This window comes from Entelurus aequoreus, linkage group LG22, assembly GCF_033978785.1.
Source record: "Entelurus aequoreus isolate RoL-2023_Sb linkage group LG22, RoL_Eaeq_v1.1, whole genome shotgun sequence".
NCBI lineage: Eukaryota > Metazoa > Chordata > Actinopteri > Syngnathiformes > Syngnathidae > Entelurus > Entelurus aequoreus.
This window is the reverse complement of record NC_084752.1, coordinates 23,892,222-23,919,282: the sequence shown is the minus strand read 5'-3', so window position 1 is coordinate 23,919,282 and position 27,061 is coordinate 23,892,222. Positions and strand designations below refer to the sequence as shown.

At 38.9% G+C, this 27,061-nt stretch overlaps 1 protein-coding gene across 4 annotated transcripts in view; it reads right to left on the bottom strand.

Moving 5' to 3' along the window:
* LOC133639684 (gamma-adducin-like) overlaps positions 1-27,061 on the bottom strand; it is a 220,420-nt gene that overhangs the window by 150,801 nt on the left and 42,558 nt on the right. For all 4 annotated transcript variants that reach the window (XM_062033206.1, XM_062033202.1, XM_062033207.1 and 1 more), the window contains 2 exons: positions 14,255-14,298; positions 13,999-14,194 (listed from right to left, as the gene is read on the bottom strand). The gene's annotated coding sequence lies outside the window, so the exon portion shown is untranslated. The remainder of the gene's footprint in view (positions 1-13,998; positions 14,195-14,254; positions 14,299-27,061) is intronic.

Sequence of the window (27,061 nt, the reverse complement as noted above, 5' to 3'; positions counted from 1 at the left end):
GATGCTACCTCAGTAGAAGTATTTAAGTCCCATCTTAAAACACAATTTGTATACTCTAGCCTTTAAATAGACCCCTCCTTTAGACCAGTGGATCTGCCGTCTCTTTTCTGTGCCCCCCTCTCCATGAAGGCACAGAATAGGTGACCACAGATGATGCGCAAGCTGTTCAAAAGTGGACCACACATCTGTGCATCAGTTGGGGACGTCTCTGAGCTGCTGACCTGTCTCCATTAAAGATGATCCCCTGCTGGCCCCACTATGGACTGGACTCTCACACTATTAACTAGATCCACTCGACGTTCATTGCACCGGTCTCCACATTTGCGGTCCCCTCCAAGGTTTCTCATTGTAGCCCATTGGGTTGAGTTTTTTCTTGCCCTGATGTGGGATTTGAGCCGAGGATGTCGTTGTGGCTTGTGCAGCCCTTTGAGACGCTCGTGATTTAGGGCTATATAAATAAACTTTGATTGGTTGATTGATTAAATGTAACATAGATATTGGGTTTTACTATGTAAATAAAGCGCTTTGAGTCACAAGAGAAAAGCGCTATATAAATGTAATTCACTTCACTGAATCAAACTGTACAATCCAGTCTGTTAACCATCAATCTTTAATTTTTTTTACAGAAATCCATTCATTTTTGAATGATTGTGTATCATCCAGTAGAGAGTGTCTTTTTTCACCGATCATTCAACCTCAACTGAATTCCATCCTTACCCATATGTCTTCAATCCTTGCCCCATCTGTTTGTTCACTTTCAGTTTCATCTGAGGACAAAGAAGGAAGGACAGTACAGCATCCTGGCAACTTGCCACTCAGCTCGGGCGAAAAAAATAAACAAGTGTCCGCGTGTTCCCGGGGAATTTTAATGACTTCCATAAGTCCAATCCATTTACCTGCCAAACCACAGGCAGCACGAGGCAAGCCATGGACTCAGAGCAAGCCGCTATCATTGCACTGATGAGGAGCGGCGTGGACCTAAGCCAAGATGAATGCTTTGAAGTCGTAAGCTGCAAAAAAAATGTTTTCTCTCACACATGAACAAACCTGTGAACTAATAATGAAGTCTAAACTTCTGAATGTCAAGTTTTGTATCCAGCGCACAAACACACAATCAATTGTATGATCACCAGAGAGAAGTTGTGTTTCTGTTGGTTGGTAAGCACTCTAAAGTTGGGCTGTAGGGTTTCACACACTGAAAAAAGACTCACATTCACAGAAGCTTAAACTGGAGTGATACACACTTTGTTTTATATCATGAAACCATGTGGGTGGTGTGGCTCTGAGTTGGTGAAAGTTAATTCTAGATTATAAATCATGCCTCTCACTTGTATAGTAGAAGGTTGTTGCCTTCAATCGAGAAGTTGGTCAACTTTGATATCCAACTTATACCCAGAGAAAGCGAAAAAGACACAAAAATTGTGATTGATTCTTCATCTAAACAGAAAGATATGAACGTCCCATCAGTCGACATCCTGGTGAAAGCAGACATTGTACAATAAGTGATTCTTTTACTTTGGTTGACGTTTATATTTCTTGTTCAGCACTTAGCAATACTGATACACAATGCTATAATGTTTGTTGTTAAGGGGAAAAGCAAACGTGATGATTCTGAGGAAACAATACGACTGCTTAAAATGAGCAAAATACGTAAATATTACATGTTATTGTGATGCCTGTTAATACATGACATAAATACTTACAGTATGTATATAAAACGATGATGGAGGTGTTTGGATGTTTTCTTAGAGCGCTTTATAGGCGGAATAGAGCAAAGCCAGTTGTTCCATTGTTTGCTGACTTTTGCTAATGTTTATTTACGAGTTAGAATGCTTTAAAAAAAGGAAAAATAAAAACATATTTGTCTCGTCTCACATAAGGATTGTGAATGATAGGCAAAATTCACAAAAATTCAAGTTCCCCTTTAACGTTTATAGAAGCAATTCGGGGTTATCTAGTGCAGCAACATTTGCTATTTCAACTACCTACTAAAATATTTAACTTGGGACTTACAGTAAATATGTAAGAAACTGCATTAGCAACCCTCATATTGTGGCAAAAACGTAATCTTTTCCTTAAGTCAATGCACAAAAACATAATGCCAACGCACAGTTATTGCAACAGATACATTTCCATTGGGTAGATTTAGTATTTATGCTATAATCTGGCCAATTTACAGTCTATATGGAAATATAAGATTGTTCGTTAAATAAATAGACACCATTTTGGTATACACATTTATAACTTGCGACCCACTATCACACATTGTGAACTTACCTTGGGGTCACATAGTTGGATACAAGTAAATTTAATAGGATTTATTTCCAAAAGTTAAACTGCAAGACTTTAAGAAACCAAACATAACTGCAATTTTTCTGCCAAAAATTGCCACAATTTTTTGATTTTATTAATTTATTTAAATGCATGAAACCGCTCGAAGAATGAGTGAAATAAGTCATGTTACTTTTAGACCGTGAATAAACACATTTTTGTCTCAAGTGGTTACACATTAAAGTTAAAGTACCAATGATAGTCACACACACACTAAGTGTGGTAAAATTATCCTCTGCATTTGACCCATCCCCATGTTCACCCCCAGGGAGGTGAGGGGAGCAGTGAGCAGCAGCACTGGCCGCGTTCGGGAATCATTTGGTGATTTAACCCCCAATTCCAACCCTTGATGCTGAGTGCCAAGCAGGGAGGTAATGGTCCCATTTTTATAGTCTTTGGTATGACTCGGCCGTGTTTGAACTCACGACGATATGCAATAATTTACTTTCCAAAAATGTTTTGGGTTGACCTGTACAACACTCATGTTTGTTTACTCTGTCATTACGCTTGTCGTAACCTCATTGTTGTCCATATGTTTAGAACTAAGTTACCAGGCCCCGAACTGCTTTCACCAGAAGTTATTTCAGCCATTTTACACTGTCATCACATATAACTTTTTTCAGATACCGTACAGTAATACAACACAAATGGTGTTTGTTATTAGCACATCAGCTACAGTTCACACAACACGGTTTCCTGTAACCACTTTTGACTGGTCAGAAGGCCATGGGTGCAAGTCTCGATAATTCTGATTCAATGTGAAGATGGAGGAGAGTAGAAATAAACTCAACCTTGTCAGGCTTGTCCCTGACAGTTTAGTTATTTTTTGTTTTTTCCTCTGTCATTTCCTGCCAGCGCTCTTATTTTGGTTATTTCCTGATTGTCTCCCTGAGTGCTGCTTCCCCTCAGCTGCGACTGATTGGCACCTGGGCACACCTGGTGTCAATCAGCCAGCTGCTATTTAAACCTGCCTTCCCCTCCAGTCAGTGCTGGATTATTTTCATTTCTACTTGTCGATGTCAGTGTAGCTGGGTGCGGTAGCGGTAAGCTATATTCTGTAGCTGTTTGTAACTTGCTGTCTTTTTGTTCCTCGTCTTCCAGTTCCTGTTTCCCTGGCATCCTGTTTCCTGTTCCTAGTTTCTGGTTTGTGTTTTTTCTTTATATTTTTGGACATTAAATAATGTTTTCCCGCTCAATGCCTATCGTCATCTCTGCATCTTGGGGTTCGTCACCAACACAACCTGACAAACCTCTTCCAATTAATAATTGCCGTAAATTGTCTGTTGATTGATAATGAAAGAGACCTTCAGTTTGCAGTGATTAGTAAAAGCAGTTATTGTTTGTGTGAAAACCTTCCAACATACACTATATTGCCAAAAGTATTTAGCTACCAATCCAAATGATCAGAATTACAGGTGTATACAATCAAGCACTTAGGCATGGAGACTGTTTCTACAAACATTTGTGAAAGAATGGGTCGTTCTCAGGAGCTCAGTGATTTCCAGCGTGGAACTGTCATAGGATGCCACCTGTGCAACAAATCCAGTCGTGGAATTTCCTTGCTCCTAAATATTCCAAAATCAACTGTCGGCTTTATTATAGGAAAATGGAAGCGTTTGGGAACAACAGCAACTCAGCCACGAAGTGGTAGGCCACGTAAACTGACAGAGAGGGGTCAGCGGATGCAAAGAGGTCACCGACTTTCTGCACATTCAGTTGCTACAGAGCTCCAAACTTCATGTGACCTTCCAATTAGCCCACGTACAGTACGCAGAGATCTTCATGGAATGGGTTTCCATGGCCGAGCAGCTGAATCTAAGCCATACATCACCAAGTTCAATGCAAAGCGTCGGAGGCAGTGGTGTAAAGCATGTCGCTACTGGACTCCAGAGCAGTGGAGATGCCTTCTCTGGAGTGAGGAATCACGCTTTTCCATCTGGCAATCTGATGGACGAGTCTGGTTTGGAGGTTGCCAGGAGAACGCTTCATTTGGGACTGCATTGTGCCGAGTGTGAAATTTGGTGGAGGAGGAATTATGGCGTGGGTTTTTCAGGAGTTCGGCTAGGCCCCTTAGTTCCAGTGAAAGGAACTTTGAATGCTCCAGGATACCATAACATTTTGGACAATTCCATGCTCCCAACCTTGTGGGAACAGTTTGGAGTGGGCCCTTACTCTTCCAACATGACTGTGTACCAGTGCACAAAGCAAGGTCCATAAAGACATGGATGACAGAGTCTGGTGTGGATGAACTTGACTGGCCTGCACAGAGTCCTGACCTGAACCCGATAGAACACCTTTGGGATGAATTACAACGGAGACTGAGAGCCAGGCCTTCTCCACCAACATCAGTGTGTGACCTCACCAATGCGCTTTTGGAAGAATGGTGGAAAATTCCTATAAACACACTCCGCAACCTTGTGGACAGCCTTCCCAGAAGAGTTGAAGCTGCAATAGTTGCAAAAGGTGGACCAACATCATATTGAACTCTAGGGAGTGCTGGGTTAGGAATGGGATGGCACTTCAAGTTCAAATGTGAGTCAAGGCTGGTGGCCAAATACTTTTGGCAATATAGTGGATGTTAAGAGTTTATTTAATGGAAGCCACGACCTACAGAATGTCAAGTGGAACCTGTGTGACCTTAGCTGGTTCATGGCAGCACAATAAATCTTTGGAATCCAAAAACACAAATACTGAAAACTATTTGAGGGTGTTCGACAAATAGTCAGCTGGGTTCTTACTATGTCTAGGATGTACTCTGATGGCCCGCCACTGTACACTACCTAGAATGAAAATCAGCTTAGTAGTTTTTGTACAACAGCCAACCAGACGGATTAACAGACGGACAAAACTGTCAGCATCTCTGATGTTCAAAAATGTGGTCAAATAAATCCATAAACCTTGTTTATCCACCTTGTGTCCATTAGTATTAAATGTGTAAATGGCCTCTTTGTGGACCTGTTATTACCACAAAAGCTGCTTCACATCTGTGCCTTTGTTCTCCGGCCGACTGTCATTAGCTGCACATTATGAAATTTAGACGATTCATTTCACTGCACATGTGTCAGCAGTAGGGGCACACCCAGCCCATTGGCGTGAAATGCTGTTTAGATTTCCTCATCTCATGATTATGTTTTTTCTGTATTTGGACCAGCTGCACAGGAAATGACAACACAAAGAGAAAACAACAGTCGAACCCTGTTTTCTCATTGGCTCACATCTTGCTTTATGTGCACCACCCAGTGCAGACTTGACGTGGTCACTGTTATTGCACATTTACTAATCGAGTCTGCAGTCCACTTTCCTATTATTACAGACAATGACAGAAAATAGCATTTGTTCAAAAAAAAAGGTTTGGTTATAGCAAAAAAAATCCAAAACGCAAATGCAAAAGGTCACCAGCGTCTTCACTGTCAAAGGAAATTGTCATTCCTTCATGTTGACAAAACCTTGATGATTTTTTTTTCTCGGGCTTTTATTGAATCAGTTTTGCCTCTGAAGGAGGGAAACCGATTAGGCCAAATAATCAAGTGGTCAAGTCGACTTATTGGTGGGCCTCAGGTGAGTTCAGAGTCCCTATACACTGGGCAGGTACTGCAGATTGCCAACTTAATTACAGCAGAAATCTTCCACCCTCTTTATGGTGAGTTCCAGCTCCTCCCGTCTGGTCGGAGGCTAAGGGTCCCAAGATGCAGAACATCTCCGTATAAGAAAAGCTTTGTTCCGGCCGCAGTTATTCTTTTAAACAAACTATAGCTATATTGCACATCCATCCATTTTCTACCACTTATCCCTTTCGGGGTCACGGGGGGTGTTGGAGCCTATCTCAGCTGCATTCGGGCGAAAGGCGGGGTACATATATTGCACATATTTATTTATTTGTATCTACTTATTAATACATACCGTATTTTTCGGACTATAAGTCGCAGTTTTTTTCATAGTATAGGTGCGACTTATACTCAGGAGCGACTTATGTGTGAAATTATTAACACATTACAGTAAAATATCAAATAATATTATTTAGCTCATTCACGTAAGAGACTAGACGTATAAGATTTCATGGGATTTAGCGATTAGGAGTGACAAATTGTTTGGTAAACGTATAGCATGTTCTATATGTTATAGTTATTTGAATGACTCTTACCATAATATGTTACGTTAACATACCAGGCACGTTCTCAGTTGGTTATTTATGCGTCATATAACGTACACTTATTTAGCCTGTTGTTCACTATTCTTTATTTATTTTAAATTGCCTTTCAAAAGTGATGTTGGTGTTGGGTTTTATCAAATAAAATCCCCCCAAAAATGTGACTTATACTCCAGTGCGACTTATATATGTTTTTTCTTCTTCTTTATTATGCATTTTCGGCCGGTGCGACTTATACTCCGGAGTGACTTATACTCCGAAAAATACGGAAGTAGTTTTGTCTTACTGTCCATTACTAACTTTTATTCTACCTCTTTTTATTGTTCATGTGACTTTTTCTTTTCCTGGTCCTGGTGCCAGGCAGCCTTTTGAGTACTTTGTCATGTTTGTCATGTTGTGATCTGTTTCGTGTTAATATTTTTGTTTATTTTAATATAAATGCATATGCCATTCTCCTGTATTTCACACTGCAAAACAAATCTACTTTCGGGTACAAATAAAGTCACTTTAATGGATACAATAAAACATAAATAAGCATACAAAGTCAACTTGTATTTCCACTCTACTGATATAAAGCTGTGTCCAGACATGTAGTTCGGTACTCTAGTGTGAACCGAAGCACTTGATGCAGTTTGAATCATGTTTTGGTATAGATCACAGAGCTGAGACCATCTCTTCAGGGAGTCTTAGATCACTTGTTTGCATACCAGGATGCGGATGACAGACTTCACACTCAGCCAAACCAACCGCACTAGCAAGCCAGTTAATTTAAACCAATTCAAAGTTGACAACTCAAGATCTGCATTTGCAACAATTGGTACAGTCCCTGTTGCAGTTTTCTAGGGGAAAATGACACATAAAGGTGGACACAGCATCTAACAAAGATATTTTTGGTTGACACTGTCTGCTACTTACATAAGGTATACAGTACATAACTTCTTAACTAAAATCACAACCAGCCACTCTGTGAGGACCAGTTGAGCGTAGCCTTCCTATGAACTCAGACTTGACCATGGGTTTATATTAAAATAATTGAGATCCCAGTTGGTTTGGTTTTAACAGACAAGCTGGAGTTTACCATATTAAAGGTTGTGTCAGGGCTCTGGATGAAGATGACCACTCTTTTGTATAATTAGGACATTTAAATTGGTCTTTAGACATTGCACACATTCTAATTGTGTAATTTGAGGACAGCTCATAACAATAAAGAGTATTTCCCTGAAATTGCACTGCAAAAACTGAAATCTAAGTAAGATTAAATATCTCAAATAAGGGTGATATTTGCTTATTTTCTGTCTGATAAGATAATTTTTCTCACTAAGCAGATTTTATGTTCGTGTTTTACTTGTTTTAAGGTTTTTTGTCATAAATTATCTTAGTAAGATATTACAGCTTGTTGCAGAGATGTTATGACCAATATTGAGTAAAACATGCTTGAAACTAGAATATCAACTGATGCAAAGCTGTGTCATTAACACTCACAAGTATAAAACTAATTTTTTAAAGTAATAATTTCTTACTTCAAGCATGAAAAAAAAAATCATGATGCCGAGCGCATTATGTCAAGTTAATGGCACTAGCATTTACTGAATTTAAGAATATTTTTCAACATATTGAGCAAAAAGGTCTATTTTTTTTCTACCAAGAAAAGTGCACTTGTTATTAGTGAGATTATACTTATTTTAAAAGTATTTTTGGTTTCATTGAGGTTAGCTAATTTTACTTATTTTGGAAAGTCTTGACAAGTTGAATTTTCTTGTTCTATTGGCAGATAAATTTGCTTAGTTCAAATAAAATACCCCAAATTTTTGTATATTTTTTTTCTTGTTTTTGAACACTGACTTTTTGCAGTGTGTAAATTAATGTAAACTAAGAAGAAAGGAAAATGGTTTACAAAATAAAATGAGCTTGACTGTAAAAAAAAAAAAAAGAAACAGATATATTATTGAAACTTATAAAGAAATGTTATCACAATTAGAGTGGACCCGTGTGTGCATCTGCATGAAAGCTAAGAGGTGTTTAGTTTTCTTGTCAAAGCCTACAAGTAATCCCCTCTGTGGGACCAGCCTAAATACATTAAATTCAACTGAAAGCTTGTAGTAGATCCAAAATTACCGAAACTATGCATTTATTTTCCTCCACTTGTTAGTCCAGCAAATGGTGCAAAAAAGAGTTACTAAATATATTTGTAGGTCAGAAATAATGTATTTTTAACACAAGAAGCTCAAATATTTGTATAGATTATTTACTGTGGTCAAGACCAACTTTGCAAAAATAATCTGGGTACAACTTTGACAAAGTGATGCACAGATGACATTGAAGTTTTTGCCGTATCCCAGTGTATCAGTTTGCTCCTTAGGACCAAAACCATCCACGCTTGGTTTTGATTGATTGATTGAGACTTTCATTAGTAGATTGCACAGTACAGTACATATTCCGTACAATTGACCACTAAATGGTAACCCCCGAATAAGTTTTTCAACTTGTTTAAGTCGGGGTCCACGTTAATCAATTCATGGTAAAGTAAGAACTCTGGATTGCCAACTTTTGTCAATAGTCTCGATGTTCCATTCTGAGTACTCCCTGTCTTTTGAAAATATGTCAGCAAGTAGAGGTGTTATTTTTTTAAATTTATTTGACATGTAACTAAGAATTTGAAAATAGCACACATTTGAATAGATAAACGTATTAAGATTACAAAGTATTGTATTCGAGTAGTCGATTAATCCAACAAATGAATCAATTACTAAAATAATTGATAGCTGCCGCCTTAGACCCTAGGTAACCTACCAGAGCTCTTATTTTAATCAAAAAATGGACACAGAGTCCTGCTTTAATGAAATAAACACTGCAGTGGTCTCGACTGTATTACAGCACTTGTGTAAGCCTTAGGGTGGAAGAGGTCAATGGTCATCACTAGTAGAACTCAAAATACTCTGCATATAATTAGCCCATTATGAATATTTCATTCTTAAGTAATATAAGAAGGTAAAATGACTAACGCAGGTGGCATGAGGAAAAAAATATGGCTGGTGTCAGTGGCTACTCATGTTTTATGGCATGTAGGTGACTGCATGAGGTTACAGAACATTGATGCCAACATTGTCGCAAAACATTAACACTTGGCTGCCAAAATGCACTGGAAACACAACATTTTTTGGAGCAATAATGTATACAACTGAAGTGGTAGGCATATATCTGAGCCAGGTTCCATGCCATGGCTTCCAGAGGAAGGTAAGAGAAAGCATCACAGTGGCGAAGTTGGTAGAGTGGCCGTGCCAGCAATCGGAGGGTTGCTGGTTACTGGGGTTCAATCCCCACCTTCTAGCATCCTAGTCACGTCCGTTGTGTCCTTGGGCAAGACACTTCACCCTTGCTCCTGATGGCTGCTGGTTAGCGCCTTGCATGGCAGCTCCCGCCATCAGTGTGTGAATGTGTGTGTGAATGGGTGAATGTGGAAATACTGTCAAAGCGCTTTGAGTACCTTGAAGGTAGAAAAGCGCCATACAAGTATAACCCATTTATCATTTATCATTTATCATAAAATTACTGGGTTGTGCAAAGCATTTACCAAATGTGTGCCTTTTAAACTAACACATAGAAACAGCCTGAAATAGGGCTCGAAAAGGGCATGTGATTTCGCAATGCATTGTAGGGGCTGGGTATCTATTATTACTGGACAAAGTTTTTGTTTATATGGCTGTAATCAACCAGCGGGAGGTATTGTGAGAGACAGCAACGAAAGAAAGACAAAAAAATCATCAGACTGAACCGAAACAAACTAAACCCTGTTCTAAAGGCTAGCCACATTAAAAAATAAGTAAAATTGGTGGAGAACGTCCAATTGACGAGATTTGAGCAAGCTGCTAAACGTGTTCTGTATCTCGATCGTTAACGGAATTAGTTTTTGAACAGGCCAAACATTTCGGAACGCCAAGTCGGTAAAGGTTCACGGACAAACCTACTTTGGGTGTGTGCAAGACCTCGGATTTTTCACATCAGAAAGAAAAGACTGTCGTCCTTAAAGAGTGAGTCAAAAGGACTTGTCACTTGTGTGGTGTCTCCTGGAGGAATTTGTTTCAAACTTAATAAATTTCAAGATTGAAATACACTCTGCATTAATGTGGGAAATATTTAAAGTCTTCTCAGTAATTGATCTATGAATAGAGGTATCCCCTTTTTTTCTAATACTGTTCATTGTTCGTAACCCACAGATAGCTTAGCTTAGCTAACATCCAACTAGTGTTGTCCCGATACCAATATTTTGGTACCGTTACCAAAATTATTTCGATATTTTTCGTTACTTTGATACTTTTCGAAATAAAAGGGAGCACAAAAAATTGCATGATTGGCTTTATTTTAACAAAAAGTCTTACGGTACATTAAACATATGTTTCTTATTGCAAGTTTGTCCTTAGATAAAATAGTGAACATACAAGACAACTTGTCTTTTATTAGTAAGTAAACAAACAAAGGATCCTAATTAGTCTGCTGACATATGCAGTAACATATTGTGTCATTTTCCATTCTATTATATTGTCAAAATTATAAAGGACAAGTGGTAGAAAATGAATTATTAATCTACTTGTTCATTTACTGTTAATATCTGCTTACTTTCTCTTTTAACATGTTCTATCTACACTTCTGTTAAAATGTAATAATCACTTATTCTTCTGTTGTTTGATACTTTACATTAGTTGAGGATGATACCACAAATTTGGGTATCAATCCGATACCAAGTAGTTACAGGATCATACATTGGTCATATTCAAAGTCCTCATGTGTCCAGGGACATATTTCCTGAGTTTATAAATATAATATACATTTAAAAAAAAAAAAAAGAAGATGCTGTGATGCCAAAAAATATCGACGTAATCATAGTAGTATTGACTAGATACGCTCCTCCACCCGATTTTAAATTATTGAAATTAGCCTCCTCCATTTTGAAAATGATGCCTTGAAAGGTGACGTGTAACTCGTGACGTGTCACTCGTTTTGTACTGTATACCAGTGCAAAAAATACGCTGAACGAACATTTGCAATACCGCGAACTGCCGGGTAACGCTAAAAACGTAGTAGGTACGTGACTTACCCTGCGGTAATTCTAGGCATGCGCTAATTATTTTGCGAAACGAGTTTGACCCTGCGGTAAATCGAGGCATGCGCATACTATATACCCGGTGGCAATTCAAGGAAATACGGTATTCACCATTAATTAGTTGCTTATTAACAGGCAAATTAGTAACATATTGGCTCTTAATTAGTCATTATTAAGTACTTATTAATGCCTTATTCTGCATGGCCTTATTATACAACCAGTAAGCCATTAACTAAGAGTCTTCCCTCAATAACCTCAGAATTATTGCTTATTAGTAACCCTAACCCAGGGGTCGGCAACCTTTACCACTCAAAGAGCCATTTTGGCAAGTTTCACACATTAAAGAAAGTAATGGGAGCCACAAAAATGTTTTTAAAATTTAAAATGAAAAACACCGCATACAAAGCTTACATGCTTTGTGCTATGTTAACTAGGGGTCTCAGACACACGCACCGGCACGCACTATAATGTGGGATTTGGATGTTAGTGCAGCCCGCGAGTTTTGGATGAATGTCGCTTGCGTCACACTTGCCAACCTCTCATTTTTCCCGGGAGACTCCCGAATATCAGAGCGTGATGACACTGCATTTGGCGCCCTCTACAGTCTGCCCAATCAGTGTACCTGCTCGGCCACAAGTGGAATGCAGCTTTAACTTGCTCACGTAAGAGACAGCAAGGCTACTAACTCAGCAGCCACACATCTTACACTGACGGTACCAATACCCAGAATCCCATGCAGCCCTAACTCTTCCGCTCAACCAACCACGAAGAGGGGGGGGGGGGGGGGGGTTGATGTGTGGGGGGATTTGGTGGTAGCGGGGTGTATAATGTAGACCGGAAGAGTTAGGACTGCATGGGATTCTGGGTAATGGTTGTGTTGTGTTTATGTTGTGTTACAGTGGGATGTTCTCCAGAAATGTGTTTTTCATTCTTTTTTGGTGTGGGTTCACAGTGTGGCGCATATTTGTAACGTAACAATGTTGAAGTTGTTTGATACGGCTACCGTCAGTGTAAGCTGTGTGGCTGATGAGTAACTATGCTTTGCTGTCTCCTGTGTGAGCAAGTAATAACAACATACAACATGTGGCTGGCCTGGCATGCTGTAAGTAAATGCCATAGAGGACAATTACTGCAGTGCAATTAGGGCACGCCCTTTATATAGTAATTAGAGTGTTAATAGGATTATTTTTCCCTGGGAGTAGTCTATGAGAGACACTGACATCCATAAGTCTCCTGGGAAAATCGGGGGGTCGGCATGCATGTAGCTGAGCCGCATCAGAGTGGTCAAGGAGCCGCATGCGGCTCCGGAGCCGCGGGTTGCCGACCCCTGCCCTAACCCTTATATGTTCCCCTAGTGTCCAAATAACTCTAAATTAAGTCTTTGTTACTTAGAATATGTTCCCCATATTAAAGTGTTACCCTTTTTTTTACCGCAGAAGCGATCCTGACAACCATTGCTAATTACTAATGTGATTTTTAGCCGTGTCTTTTTTTTTTTTTAATTGAGTATATGTTTTTTCTCCTCCACCCTATTTTTAACTTTTAAACTTTGCAGCCCTTTGAGATCTTTTGTGATGAAAAGTGCATTACAAATTAAATATATTATTATTATTATTATGGTGGCAGTTAATTATGTCCAACGTCTGCGTCATGTTTTGAACTTGTTAAAGAAAAGAACAACTTTAGAACGTGGTCAGCAAGAACCACAATGCATTGTGTTTCCATGTCACACCTTCGGGCCCTATAGGAAGAAGCAGCCTTATCACTCCTGACTGGATGATTAACAGACAAATGCACTGACAAAAACACTTGTGCGTATCACTTTATCCTCGGGGGTTGCGGGAGGGAAACCTAAAAAAAAATCCTGAACTTTTGACACTCGCGTCATATGAAGGGAGTAACTAAGCACAAGTATTATTTTATCTCTTATCAATGGGGCCCAGATAGACAAAGCTAGCCCTTAATCTGAACACCTTCCACCCACTAAGCATGCTGACACTTGAGAGGGCAGCACCTCTCTTGTGCACACAAAAAGCCATCTTGGGCCCATTCACATCTCCTCATTCTATTCTTCTCTGTAGTCAAAGAGGGCTCTAAAAAGGGAGGGAAGAAGGGCCTCAGCTATTTCATTTACCATGCTGGACCCTTCAGGCAGCCACACCGGAATGTCCACCCTCTCTTTAGTTTGGACGTTTCTAACGACTCCCCCAGTTTTAGAAAATAAAATGTAGATTTTAAAGTCATGCAAGTGGTGCACAGTTCCCTGGCACTGGCGGCTCTGGGAAATGTCACAAGTGCACAGAATCAATAAGCAGTGAGATAACAGCCTTGGTGGTGGCGAACACTGCGTTCATTATGTGCACGACACAACCAGGCAACTATCAGCTGCTACTATTGTGGAGAAGCAAAAAGAGCAACAAACCTTGTTTGCTTTAGGAAATCTTGTACCGGCTGCCTTAGAACCTTCTTGGAGCAGACGGATGTGATCCACCTGCAGTGCAGTGAGTCCAGTGCCAACACTGCTCCTCTTGCTCTCTCTCTCAAGAACACTTTCGAAACTAGTGCCCTCCTTCTTTCATGCTCCTCCTATCAGCCCCTCTCTCACTCTCTGGCTTCCCCTGAAAAAGAAAATTGATCTGTTTTATCTGGTAGTGTGCGGAGCTAAAGGCACAGCTTACCTGCTGCAGAGCGGCAGAAGACGAGCCTGCATGTTGTGACTTCCCTGTGGGGGACGAGAGGAAAAGGGGTTAGGGGAAAACATTGTTCAATGTCCCTATCCTGTACACACAAGTAGGGCTGCAACAATTAATTGATTCATTCATGGGCGAATCGTTTAATGAGTGTAACTAGGGTTATACGGTATACCGGTATTAGTATAGTACCGCGATACTAATGAATAATACTCGGTACTAAACCGCCTCTAAAAAGTACCGGTCCGCAAAGTACCGGTCCGCAATTTTGACAATATAATAGAATGGAAAATGACACAATATGTTACTGCATATGTCAGCAGACTAAATTAGGACCCTTTGTTTGTTTACTTACTAATAAAAGACAAGTTGTCTAGTACGTTCACTATTTTATTTAAGGACAAACTTGCAATAAGAAACATATGTTTAATGTACTGTAAGATTTTTTGTTAAAATAAAGCCTATAATGCCATTTTTTGTGGTCCCCTTTATTTAGAAAAGTATCGAAAAGTACCCAAATAATTTTGGTACCAGTACCAAAATATTGGTATCGGGACAACACTAAGTGTAACTATTATAAACATTGTATAAAATCCAGACTGCTTTAAGGCCCAGAACTTTAATGTAACAAAATAAAAGTTTCACAGTACAATATTTTCACTGTAATAAGGCCACGGTACGATATTATTGTGGAATTGTCCCCCCAACCCTCAAAAAAAGACTTGGTAAAAGTGCTAGTGTGTAAAATGAAGTGGCAGTTTAGAATGAACACACTTACTGTAATTGAACACAAACATAATTCTAAAATGTTCTAATCGTATTTATTACTACAAACTAGTGTTGTCCTGATACCAATATTTTGGCACCGGAACCCGTAACAAAATTATTTCTATACTTTGATACTTTTCTAAATAAAGGGGGCCACAAAAAATTGCTTTGACAAAAAATCTTAGGGTACATTAAAGGCCCACTGAAATGATTTTTTTTTATTTAAACGGGAATAGCAGATCCATTCTATGTGTCATACTTGATCATTTCGCGATATTGCCATATTTTTGCTGAAAGGATTTAGTAGAGAAAATCGACGATAAAGTTCGCAACTTTTGCTCGCTGATAAAAAAAGCCTTGCCTGTACCGGAAGTAGCGTGACGTCACAGGAGGTAATATTCCTCACAATTTTTCTTTGTTTACAATGGAGCGAGAGAGATTCGGAGCGACATAGCGACGATTACCCCATTAATTTGAGCGAGGATGAAAGATTTGTGGATGAGGAACGTTAGAGTGAAGAACTAGAGCCAGTGCAGGACGTATCTTTTTTCGCTCTGACCGTAACTTAGGTACAAGCTGGCTCATTGGATTCCACACTCTCTCCTTTTTCTATTGTGGATCACGGATTTGTATTTTAAACCACCTCGAATACTATATCCTCTTGAAAATGAGAGTCGAGCACGCAAAGTGGACATTCACAGTGACTTTTATCTCCACGACAATACATCGGTGACACACTTAGCTACCGAGCTAACGTGATAGCATCGTTCTCAAATGCAGATAGAAACAAAATACATAAATCCCTGACTGGAAGGATAGACAGAAGATCAACAATATTATTAAATATTGTACATGTAACTACACGGTTAATAATTCTCGGCCTGGTAAAGCTTAACAATGCTGTTGCTAACGACGCTAAGGCTAACTTAGCAACTTAGCAACCGGACCTCACAGAGCTATGATAAAAACATTAGCGCTCCACCTACGCCAGCCAGCCCTCGTCTGCTCATCAACAGCCGTGCTCACCTGCGTTCCAGTGATCGACGGCGCGACGAAGGACTTCATCCGTGGGTTTGGCGGCTAGCATCGGCTAGGCATCTGCTATCCAAGTAAGTAGTCCTTGTTGTGTTGCTACAGCCAGCCGCTAATACACCGATCCCACCTACAACGTTCTTCTTTGCAGCCTCCATTGTTCATTAAACAAATTGCAAAAGATTCACCAACACAGATGTCCAGAATACTGTAGAATTATGAAATGAAAACAGAGCTTGTTGTATAGGATTCTCCGGGCTCCGAATACTTCCCATGCCCTCGTGACGTCACACGCATACGTCAGCATAATAAAACTTTTTTAACCGGAAGTGTGGCAGGAAATTTAAAATTGCACTTTATAAGTTAACCCGGCCGTATTGGCATGTGTTGCAATGTTAAGATTTCATCATTGATATATAAACTATCAGACTGCGCGGTCGGTAGTAGTGGGTTTCAGTAGGCCTTTAAACATGTGTTTCGTATTGCAAGTTTGTCCTTAAATAAAATAGTGAACATACTAGACAACTTGTCTTTTATTAGTAAGTAAACAAACAAAGGCTCCTAATTTAGTCTGCTGACAGATGCAGTAACATATTGTGTCATTTATCATTCTATTATTTTGTCAACATTATTAAGGACAAGTAGTAGAAAAAAATGTATTATTAATCTACTTGTTCATTTACTGTTAATATCTGCTTACTTTCTCTTTTAACATCTTCTATCTACACTTCTGTTAAAATGTATTTATCACTTATTCTTCTGTTCTCTGGATACTTTACATTAGTTTTGGATGATACCACAAATTTGGGTATCGATCCGATACCAAGTAGTTACAGGATCGTACATTGGTGTCCAGGGACATATTTCCTGAGTTTATAAACATATTTTTTTTTTTTTAAACGAAAGAAGATGTTGTGATGGCAAAAAATATCAACGTAATCATAGTAGTATCGACTAGATACGCTACTCTACTTGGTATCTGTACAGTGGATGTCAGGTGTAGATCCACCATTGGCGTTTGTTTACATTGTGACGCCGGTGAGCTACGGTGTGTAGTGAAGAATGTGGCGGACCGGTACTTTTCAGAGGCAATATAGTACCGAATATGATTCATTAATATCGCGGTACTATACTAATACCGGTATACAGTACAACCTAATATATATATATACACTACCGTTCAAAAGTTTGGGGTCACATTAAAATGTCCTTATTTTTCAATGAAGATAACTTTAAACTAGTCTTAACTTTAAAGAAGTACACTCTATACATTGCTAATGTGGTAAATGTCTATTCTAGCTGCAAATGTCTGGTTTTTGGTGCAGTATCTACATAGGTGCTGGAAATGGGCCTCTATACACCTATCACTCCAGTGTTCTAATGGTAAAATATGTTTGCTCATTGGCTCAGAAGGCGAATTGATGATTAGAAAAACCCTTGTGCAATCATGTTCACACATCTGAAAACAGTTTAGCTCGTTACAGAAGCTACAAAACTGACCTTCCTTTGAGCAGATTGAGTTTCTGGAGCATCACATTTGTGGGGTCAATTAAACGCTCAAAATGGCCAGAAAAAGATAACTTTCATCTGAAACGCGACAGTCTATTCTTGTTCTTAGAAATGAAGGATATTCCACAAAATTGTTTGGGTGACCCCAAACTTTTGAATGGTAGTGTATATAAAAAACGTAGTTGTGTGTCCTCTCCAGTGGATATTTTTATATCAGTTTGGAAAATGTCGTTTCTCTGAAAGTTAACTGACGATTTAACTTTTAAACTTGTAAATACCTCAAAAATGAATGTTAAGCTCTGATGGCTTCAAACAGCTTCTCATATTTCCTGAGGTGTGCAGAGTCCGCACTCACACCGGACGCTTTCCCTGTAGCACAAGCTTGCTTAACCAGTAAATGAGCTGTGTCACCGGTCCGTGAGTTCATCAAAGTGTTATCAATCACAGTTTTATAATGATTCAAAACGGTAATACAAACCTTGGAAAGTTAATCATTTTACCATTTATCGTTACATCCCTAATGCACACGCATGTTGAAAGTGCATTTTTAATGTTGATGACATACATTTAATAGAAAAAAAGAATGAAAGTTATGGCAAGCAGATAAATATGTATGTATTTCAACTATTTTCCCTACAACATGCATTTAGGATATAAAGTGTGTTCTATTGAATCACTCTATTAGTCGAACAAACTAATCGATAAATTACTCGATTACTAAAATAATCGATAGCTGCAGCCCTACATAAGTGAGATTGGAGGATTGCTGCACTTTGCAACCAGATAACGCCAAAATGGGAATACAACAGAAGAAAATAATACTGGGTAAGTAAAACAAGACACTGCTATACTGAAAGTAAAATAGGCATTCAATAATCAGGTAGAACAAAAGACGATTTTGACAGACTAAACAAAGCAGAGGACTATTAACTAATACACTATACAAACAAATAAAAATGTATCCACACGCATATGCATACTTGCCAACCTTGAGACCTCCAATATCGGGAGGTGGGAGGTGGGGGGGTTGGGGGCGGGGGCATGGTTGGGGGCGTGGTTATTTACAGCTAGAATTCACCAACTCGAGTATTTCATATATATATATATATATATATATATATATATATATATATATATATATATATATATATATATATATATATATATATATATATATATATATATATATATATATATATGTGTATGAAATACTTGACTTTCAGTGAATTCTAGCTATATATATATATATATATATATATATATATATATATATATATATATATATATATATTTATTTATTTTATTTACATAAAAGAAATACTTGAATTTCAGTGTTCCGGTGGCTGTCCATTAGATGCAGTATTGTCCTGTTTAACTTCTCCGTTCATGATGAGTATATCATTTCGGCCACCGTGTTCAATGGAGAAGTCTGTTCTACATATTTACAGGCAACATACACCTTCCCCTTCGAACTGTCCTGGATGAACTGAAATTCTTGTTTCCATTCGTTTGAATTCGTTAGGCAAGCTGTTTATATTGTGGGAAAGCGGACGTGAGAACAGGCTGTCCCCACTCAGTCTCAGGTCCGCATTGAGCTGGAGGGGGCGTGGCCTCCAGCTCCGGCTGAACACCGGGAGTTTGTCGGGAGAAAATCTCTGCCGGGAGGTTGTCGGGGGAGGCGCTGAATACCGGGATTCTCCCGCTAAAAACGGGAGGGTTGGCAAGTATGCGCATATGTCAGTTAAGTGAGCTTCCCAATAAATGGTAGTGTGATCACATTTTGAGATCATTTCTGAGGGGTATTAAACAGAAAAAACGGTACAGCTGGGGAAGGGAACCAAATTTGGTACAACCAAATTCTGTTGGTACTATATAGTAGGACTAAGCAATTATATGATTGTGATCAATGATCGTGATGAATTTCAGGTCGTTCTTGGTGATCAGCTCTGAGCATATACTAAATCGATCAAACATGGCTGCAATGTCAATGCCACCAGGCAATAAAAGTCAACCTTTTCCCGGTCTACATCCGGTTAGGTCCGTGTACCTTCCGTTCATTCTATTTCCAATTCTGAAACGCAAATCAAAAAATAAAATTAGGTTTTTCGATTTTTATTATGTATGGCAGATTTTAAAGCAAACAAAAAAGGGCTGATTTTCATTAAAATATTGCCATAAAATTGGATTTTGTGCTGTTTTGCTTTTATGGATTAGAATTTTTCCAGATAAACGCAAAAGCATTTTCAAAAATGTGTGGTTATCTGTGTGATGACAAATTCAACCGGAAGCAGTAGTTTAGCCTTTCCTTTGCGTTTAGCATGTTTTTAGCACAACGGTAACATTTTTGATTGATTGATTGAGACTTATATTAGTAGGTTGCACAGTGAAGTACATATTCCGTACAATTGACCACTAAATGGTAACACCCGAATAAGTTTTTTCAACTTGTTTAAGTCGGGGTCCACTTAAATTGATTCATGATACATACAGGTATATATACTATCAGATATATACTATCATCATAATACAGTCATCACACAAGATAATCACATTGAATTATTTACATTATTTACAATCGGGGGTGCGGAGGGGGGGGTTGGATATGGACAGCAAGTAGTGGACAGAGAGAGAGAGAGAGAGAGAGAGAGAGAGAGAGAGAGAGAGAGAGAGAGAGAGAGAGAGAGAGAGAGAGAGAGAGAGAGAGAGAGAGGTCAGAAGGCATAAGAAAAAGTATCTGCATTTGATTGTTTACATTTGATTATTAGCAATCCGGGGAGGGTGTTAGTTTAGGGTTGTAGCTGCCTGGAGGTGAACTTTTATTGCGGTTTTGAAGGAGGATAGAGATGCCCTTTCTTTTATACCTGTTGGGAACCCATTCCACATTGATGTGGCATCTTTGTTCAGCAGGAGTCCTACCGTATTTCCTTGAATTGCCGCCGGGAATATAGTATTCGCCTGCCTAGAATTACAGCCGGGTCAAACTCGTTTCGCAAAATAATTAGCGCATGCTTGGCACTTCCGCCGGGTCAAATATGAGTCATTAAATGACTCCCGCCTCCTGGTGGTAGAGGGCGCTAGTGATCCTTCTTGCAACTACCAGTACTGCAGGAGACAGGTACTGCAGAAGAAGACAACAAGCAGCAATTGTTTGCTTGCACTTTTAACATGGAGGATTACATATCTAAAATAAAACAGTTTTCTAAACTGGACTTTCAATCGAAGCAGGAGGTAATAATTAAAGGAATATCTCCAGAGACTTTTAAAATTGAAGAAAGATAAGAAAGACTGTCTTTGATCAGAAGCAGCTGCACATGGACCCATTTACAAGTAAAGGTAAGATCATAATAATGTTTTTTTTTATTAAATGTGCTTTTCATGATAATGTATGCGCCGGAGTGAGAAGAGGTTTTAAAATAATTAGCGCATGCTTGCCCATTCCGCATGGTTTTGGTAACCGCAGGAGTGAGAAGAGGTTTTAAATTAATTAGCGCCCCTGCGGCTATTCAAGGAAATACGGTAATTCCTATATATAAAAAAGTGTCATTAAATTGTTGTCCAACTTTTGTTTCAGATATGAAAATAGAAAAAATGGTCCGAAACTTGTTTTTTAGGACTCCTGCTGAACAAAGATGTTACCGTTATGCTAAAAACATGCTAAACGCAAAGGAAAGGCTGAAATACTGCTTCCGGTTCAATTTGTCATCACACATATAAACACGCATATTTTTGCACATTTTTTTTCAATTTGTATTTATCTGTAAAAATAAAAATCCATAAAAAGGAAAACTGCACAAAATCCAATTTTATGGCAATATTTGAATGAAAATCAACCCCTTTTTGTTTTAAAATCTGCCATATACAAACCCCGTTTCCATATGAGCTGGGAAATTATGTTAGATGTAAATATAAACGGAATACAATGATTTGCAAATCATTTTCAACCCAAATTCAGTTGAATATGCTACAAAGACAACATATTTGATGTTCAAACTGATAAACCTTTTTTTTTTTTGCAAATAATCATTAACTTTAGAATTTGATGCCAGCAACACGTGACAAATAAGTTGGGAAAGGTGGCAATAAATACTGATAAAGTTGAGGAATGCTCATCAAACACAGGTGAACAGGCAAATTGGGAGCAGGTGGGTGCCATGATTGGGTATAAAAGTAGATTCCATGAAATGCTCAGTCATTCACAAACAAGGATGGGGCGAGGGTCACCACTTTGTCAACAAATGCGTGAGCAAATTGTTGAACAGTTTAAGAAAAACCTTTCTCAACCAGCTATTGCAAGGAATTTAGGGATTTCACCATCTACGGTCCGTAATATCTTCAAAGGGTTCAGAGAATCTGGAGAAATCACTGCACGTAAGCAGCTAAGCCCGTGACCTTTGATCCCTCAGGCTGTACTGCATCAACAAGCGACATCAGTGTGTAAAGGATATCACCACATGGGCTCAGGAACACTTCAGAAACCCACTGTCAGTAACTACAGTTGGTCGTTACATCTGTAAGTGCAAGTTAAAACTCTCCTATGCAAGGCAAAAACCGTTTATCAACAACACCCAGAAACGCTGTCGGCTTTGCTGAGCCTGAGCTCATCTAAGATGGACTGATACAAAGTGTTCTGTGGTCTGACGAGTCCACATTTCAAATTGTTTTTGGAAACTGTGGACGTCGTGTCCTCCGGACCAAAGAGGAAAAGAACCATCCGGATTGTTCTAGGCGCAAAGTTGAAAAGCCAGCATCTGTGATGGTATGGAGGTGTATTAGTGCCCAAGACATGGGTAACTTACACATCTGTGAAGGCGCCATTAATGCTGAAAGGTACATGCAGGTTTTGGAGCAACATATGTTGCCATCCAAGCAACGTTACCATGGACGCCCCTGCTTATTTCAGCAAGACAATGCCAAACCACGTGTTACATCAACGTGGCTTCATAGTAAAAGAGTGCGGGTACTAGACTGGCCTGCCTGTAGTCCAGACCTGTCTCCCATTGAAAATGTGTGGCGCATTATGAAGCCTAAAATACCACAACGGAGACCCCCGGACTGTTGAACAACTTAAGCTGTACATCAAGCAAGAATTGGAAAGAATTCCACCTGAGAAGCTTAAAAAATGTGTCTCCTCAGTTCCCAAACGTTTACTGAGTGTTGTTAAAAGGAAAGGCCATGTAACACAGTGGTGAACATGCCCTTTCCCAACTACTTTGGCACATGTTGCAGCCATGAAATTCTAAGTTAATTATTATTTGCCAAAAAAAAATAAAGTTTATGAGTTTGAAGATCAAATATCTTGTCTTTGTAGTGCATTCAATTGAATATGGGTTGAAAAGGAATTGCAAATCATTGTATTCCGTTTATATTTACATCTAACACAATTTCCCGACTCATATGGAAACGGGGTTTATATAATAAAAATCTAAAAACAGCCTTAATTTTATTTTTTGATTTGAGTTTCAGAATTTGAATTAGAATGAACGGAAGGTACCTAATATTTTGGGTGTACCTAATATTTTTACCACAGGTATACATGATATGGACCCGGTTACAAGGTCCTGCGGTAGTAAACAGAATCGTTGATATGAACAGCGTGATCAAACTCGAAGCAAAATGTGCAGCTGAGAGCAGCAAAATACAATGCATCCAGAATGTATTCACAGCACTTCACTTTTTCCACATGTTATGTTACAGCCTTATTCCAAAATTAAATACATGTACAATGTAAAAAAAAAACATTTTATTTTTGCAAATGTATTAAAAATGAAAAACAAAACAAAATCACATATACATAATTATTCACAGCCTTTGGACAATACTTTGCTCAATTACAGCCTCAAGTCTTTTTGAATACGATGCCATAAGCTTGACGCACTTATCTTTGGGCAGTTTTGCCCATTCCTCTTTGCAGCACCTCTCAAGCTACATCAGGTTGGATGGCATGCAAGTAGTTTTCCTCCAGGATGTCTCTGTACATTGCTGCCTTCACCTTAGTCTAGTCAAAGAGGTGACCAAGAACCCAAGGGTCTCTTTGTCAGAACTACAGCATTCCTCTGTGAAGAGAGGAGAACCTTCTAGAAGGACAACCATCTCTGCAGCAATCCACCAATCAGGTGGTAAATCGTATAGTGGCTAAACAGATTTCTTTGTAAAAAGTTTGCCAAAATGCACCTGAAAGACTCGCAGACCATGAGAAACTAAATGATTTGGCCTGATTATAAAAAAAAAAGGTTGAACTCTTTGGCGTGAATGCCAGGCATCATCTTTGGAGGAAACAAGGCACCGCTCCTCACCAGGCCAATACCATTCCTACAGTGAAACATGGTGGTGGCAGCATCATGATGTGGGGATGTTTTTTTAGCGGCAGGAACTTGAAGACTAGTCAGGATAGAGGGAAATATGAATGCAACAATGTAGAGAGACATCCTGAGTGAAAACCAACACATCTGACCTGGTGGAGCTTGAGAGGTGCTGCAAAGAGGAATGGGTAAAGAGGAATAAGTGAAACTGCCCAAAGATAGGTGTGCCAAGCGTGTGGCATCATAGTCAAAAAGACGTGAGGCAGTAATTGCAGCCAAAGGTGCATCAACAAAGTATTGAGCAAATCCTGTGAATACCATTGTACATGTGATTCTTTTATTTTTAATACATTTGCAATTAAAAAAAAAACAAAAAAACTTCACATTGTCATTATGAAGTGTTGTCGGTAGATCTTCCAAGACAAAAAATGTTTTATTCTTTTTTGAAATAAGGCTGTAATAACAAAAAGTGAAAAATGAAGCTCTGTAAATAGATTTTGGATGCCCTGTAAATGTTAGCTTTGTTTTGGAATTATATAGGTTATTTGTATTTTTTCCGCATTAACAGAATCCCAGAATAGGCTAATAAAAACAGAATTTACCATCAAACGCAGAAAGTCTTGGTAATTTGTATAATAAGACTAAAATAACTAAACCAACTCCAAAATACAGAGCCGATAAGGCACTGATTCTGACAGACCTATTTATAACACTTGTTTTTCCCAACTTTAAATTGCCAAAACTCAAACACACCCTTTTTGAGCTGGCATTGCTTGAGTCACGTGTATTAGCTTATAGATGAGGGAAAGGGAAAATTACATTAGCATGTGATGAGTAAGCTAATATTCTCATTTTAGTTCACACTCAAGGCTTCCACACACATGCACTGACAGCCAGGGAACACCAATCTACAAATACATCATCACATTACCCTCAGCCCCTTTCAAGCAAGTCTCTGTAAGACCACTGGACAGATAATCTATAGCCCTTTCAATCATGAGACTGCCAAACACTAACATATCCTCCTGAGGGCCCGCATCCTCTGCAATGGACATTTGTTTTTGGTCTATTTATTTTGTCAGAGTTACATATTTCTGAAAAACAACCGTTGCGTAAAAGACAAACTTTGACTTTTACTGTAGAATCTCAATTTACGAGCACATCGCGTTCCACGACCGAGCTCGTAACTCAAATCACTTGCATCTCAGAGCAGCCCCGCCCACTGAAATGAATTTAAATGAATTTGATTCGTGCTTGGCCTTCCCAAAACAGCACCATTTTAACACGGAGCATGCCTTTAAAAAACAAAAAACTTTTATATAGGAAATACAGTTTGATAAAGTAGTAACTTGCACTAACATAATTGGACTTATAGCCCTTTAGTTGCTACTTTCTGCTGTCATTTTTAAGCTTATGTAGCATAATAGCATGTCTCTCAATATGTGTGTATTAGAGATGCACGGTTTGCGGACACAACCGCGGTGTCCGCGGATAAACCGCGGGTCGGGCGGGTGACATGACGAAAAAAATAGATTTTAAACAGATTCGGGCGGGTGGCGGTTGAACCCATTCGGAAATATATATACATAGTTAAATGTTGTTACCCACATACGAAAAACGAGCAGCACTCTTTGAAACAGCCTGCTTTGTTTGTCGCGACCGTCTATTTTCATTATAATTCAAGTTTGATGATAAAGTGCAGTCTGATGGGTTTGATTTCCCCCCTTCAGCTATTTGCCTTGGCCAATAAGTTGCAGGTAATTTATTATTATTATTTATTGAATTTATTTTTGTTAAAATAGGGATGACATACATATGTTATTGTATAATTTAAGTTTGTGCGCGTGATTGACAGCCTAAGGCTTATGAGGCAATTTTTTAATTATTTTTTTTATTTCAACTTAAAAACGTATGAGCCTATGCCTATGCCTACAACATAGGCTATGTGTTTATCTTTATTTTCCTGCCTGTCGTTGACAATGGAGATTGTCTGATATTTTGTCATGGCTGCAGATCAATCAATAAAGGTTCATCTTTGTCGCGAAATTGTTCACCGTTTCACTGTGCACCCCGCCCTCGTCCCTATTTGAGCATTATAACGTTAAAAAGTTAATATTCATTTAAATAAATTCAGAAATGTTTTTTTACCTAACGAAAATATAGGCCTAGTCTTTCTAAAACATTTTTTTAACTTCTTAAAAGCATCGTTCTGCTTGATGCAACTGCGCACACAAAGTGTGACGAACGCCCTCCTGATCTGAGGGCATTGGCAACAATAGTCAACACTTTCTTAATGGAAATGATAAATAATATTATCACGCATTAATATCTCTTAGCCACAAATGCGTGGCCAAGAGATATTAATGCGTGGCACGCATTGAATGTCTCTGCTGCATTGGATCAGTCTCCTTTTTTTAACAGGCAAAAGCTTTCTAACCTCACTAATGCCTTGCATCGTCTATATTAGATATATAACAACGGGCGGGTGGCGGGCGGGTGTGGTTTTGATAAAATGTTGGTTCAGGTGGATGGCGGGTGGATGACGACTTTTGTGATGCGGTTGCGGATGAAATAATTGCCTATCCGCGCATTTCTAGTGTGTATATAAGTGTGTGCTCCAATGGTGTAACTTTGTTTTCATTCCGTGCAGATTGTACAGAAAATAACGTACCAACATAATGTCCGTTTGTAGCGACTGAGGAGGACTGAAACACACGATGTAGTGGAGCCCTTGCAATTGGATAACTGATGTTTTTAATCATGGTTAATAGTAAAACCGGTTAATCGTTGCATCCCTATTTGGAAAAGGTCTCAATATAAACAGGACTACCATGTTACTAACTGTATCCACTCGGCATCCATTGCACAGGTCACCCGGGAGGGGGTCCCCACATCTGCAGTCTCTTCCAAGGTTTCTCGTTGTTCCCATTTACATACACTTGTAAAGAACATAATGTCATGGTTGTCTTGAGTTTCCAATCATTTCTACAACTCTTATTTTTGTAGTGATAGAGTGATTGGAGCACATACTTGTTGGTCACAAAAAACATTCATGAATTTTTTTTTTTTTTATGGATTTATTATGAGTCTACGAGCAGCACGGTGGGACAGGGGTTAGTGCATGTACCTCACAATACGAAGGTCCTGGGTTAGATCCTGGGCTCGGGATCTTTCTGTGTGGAGTTTG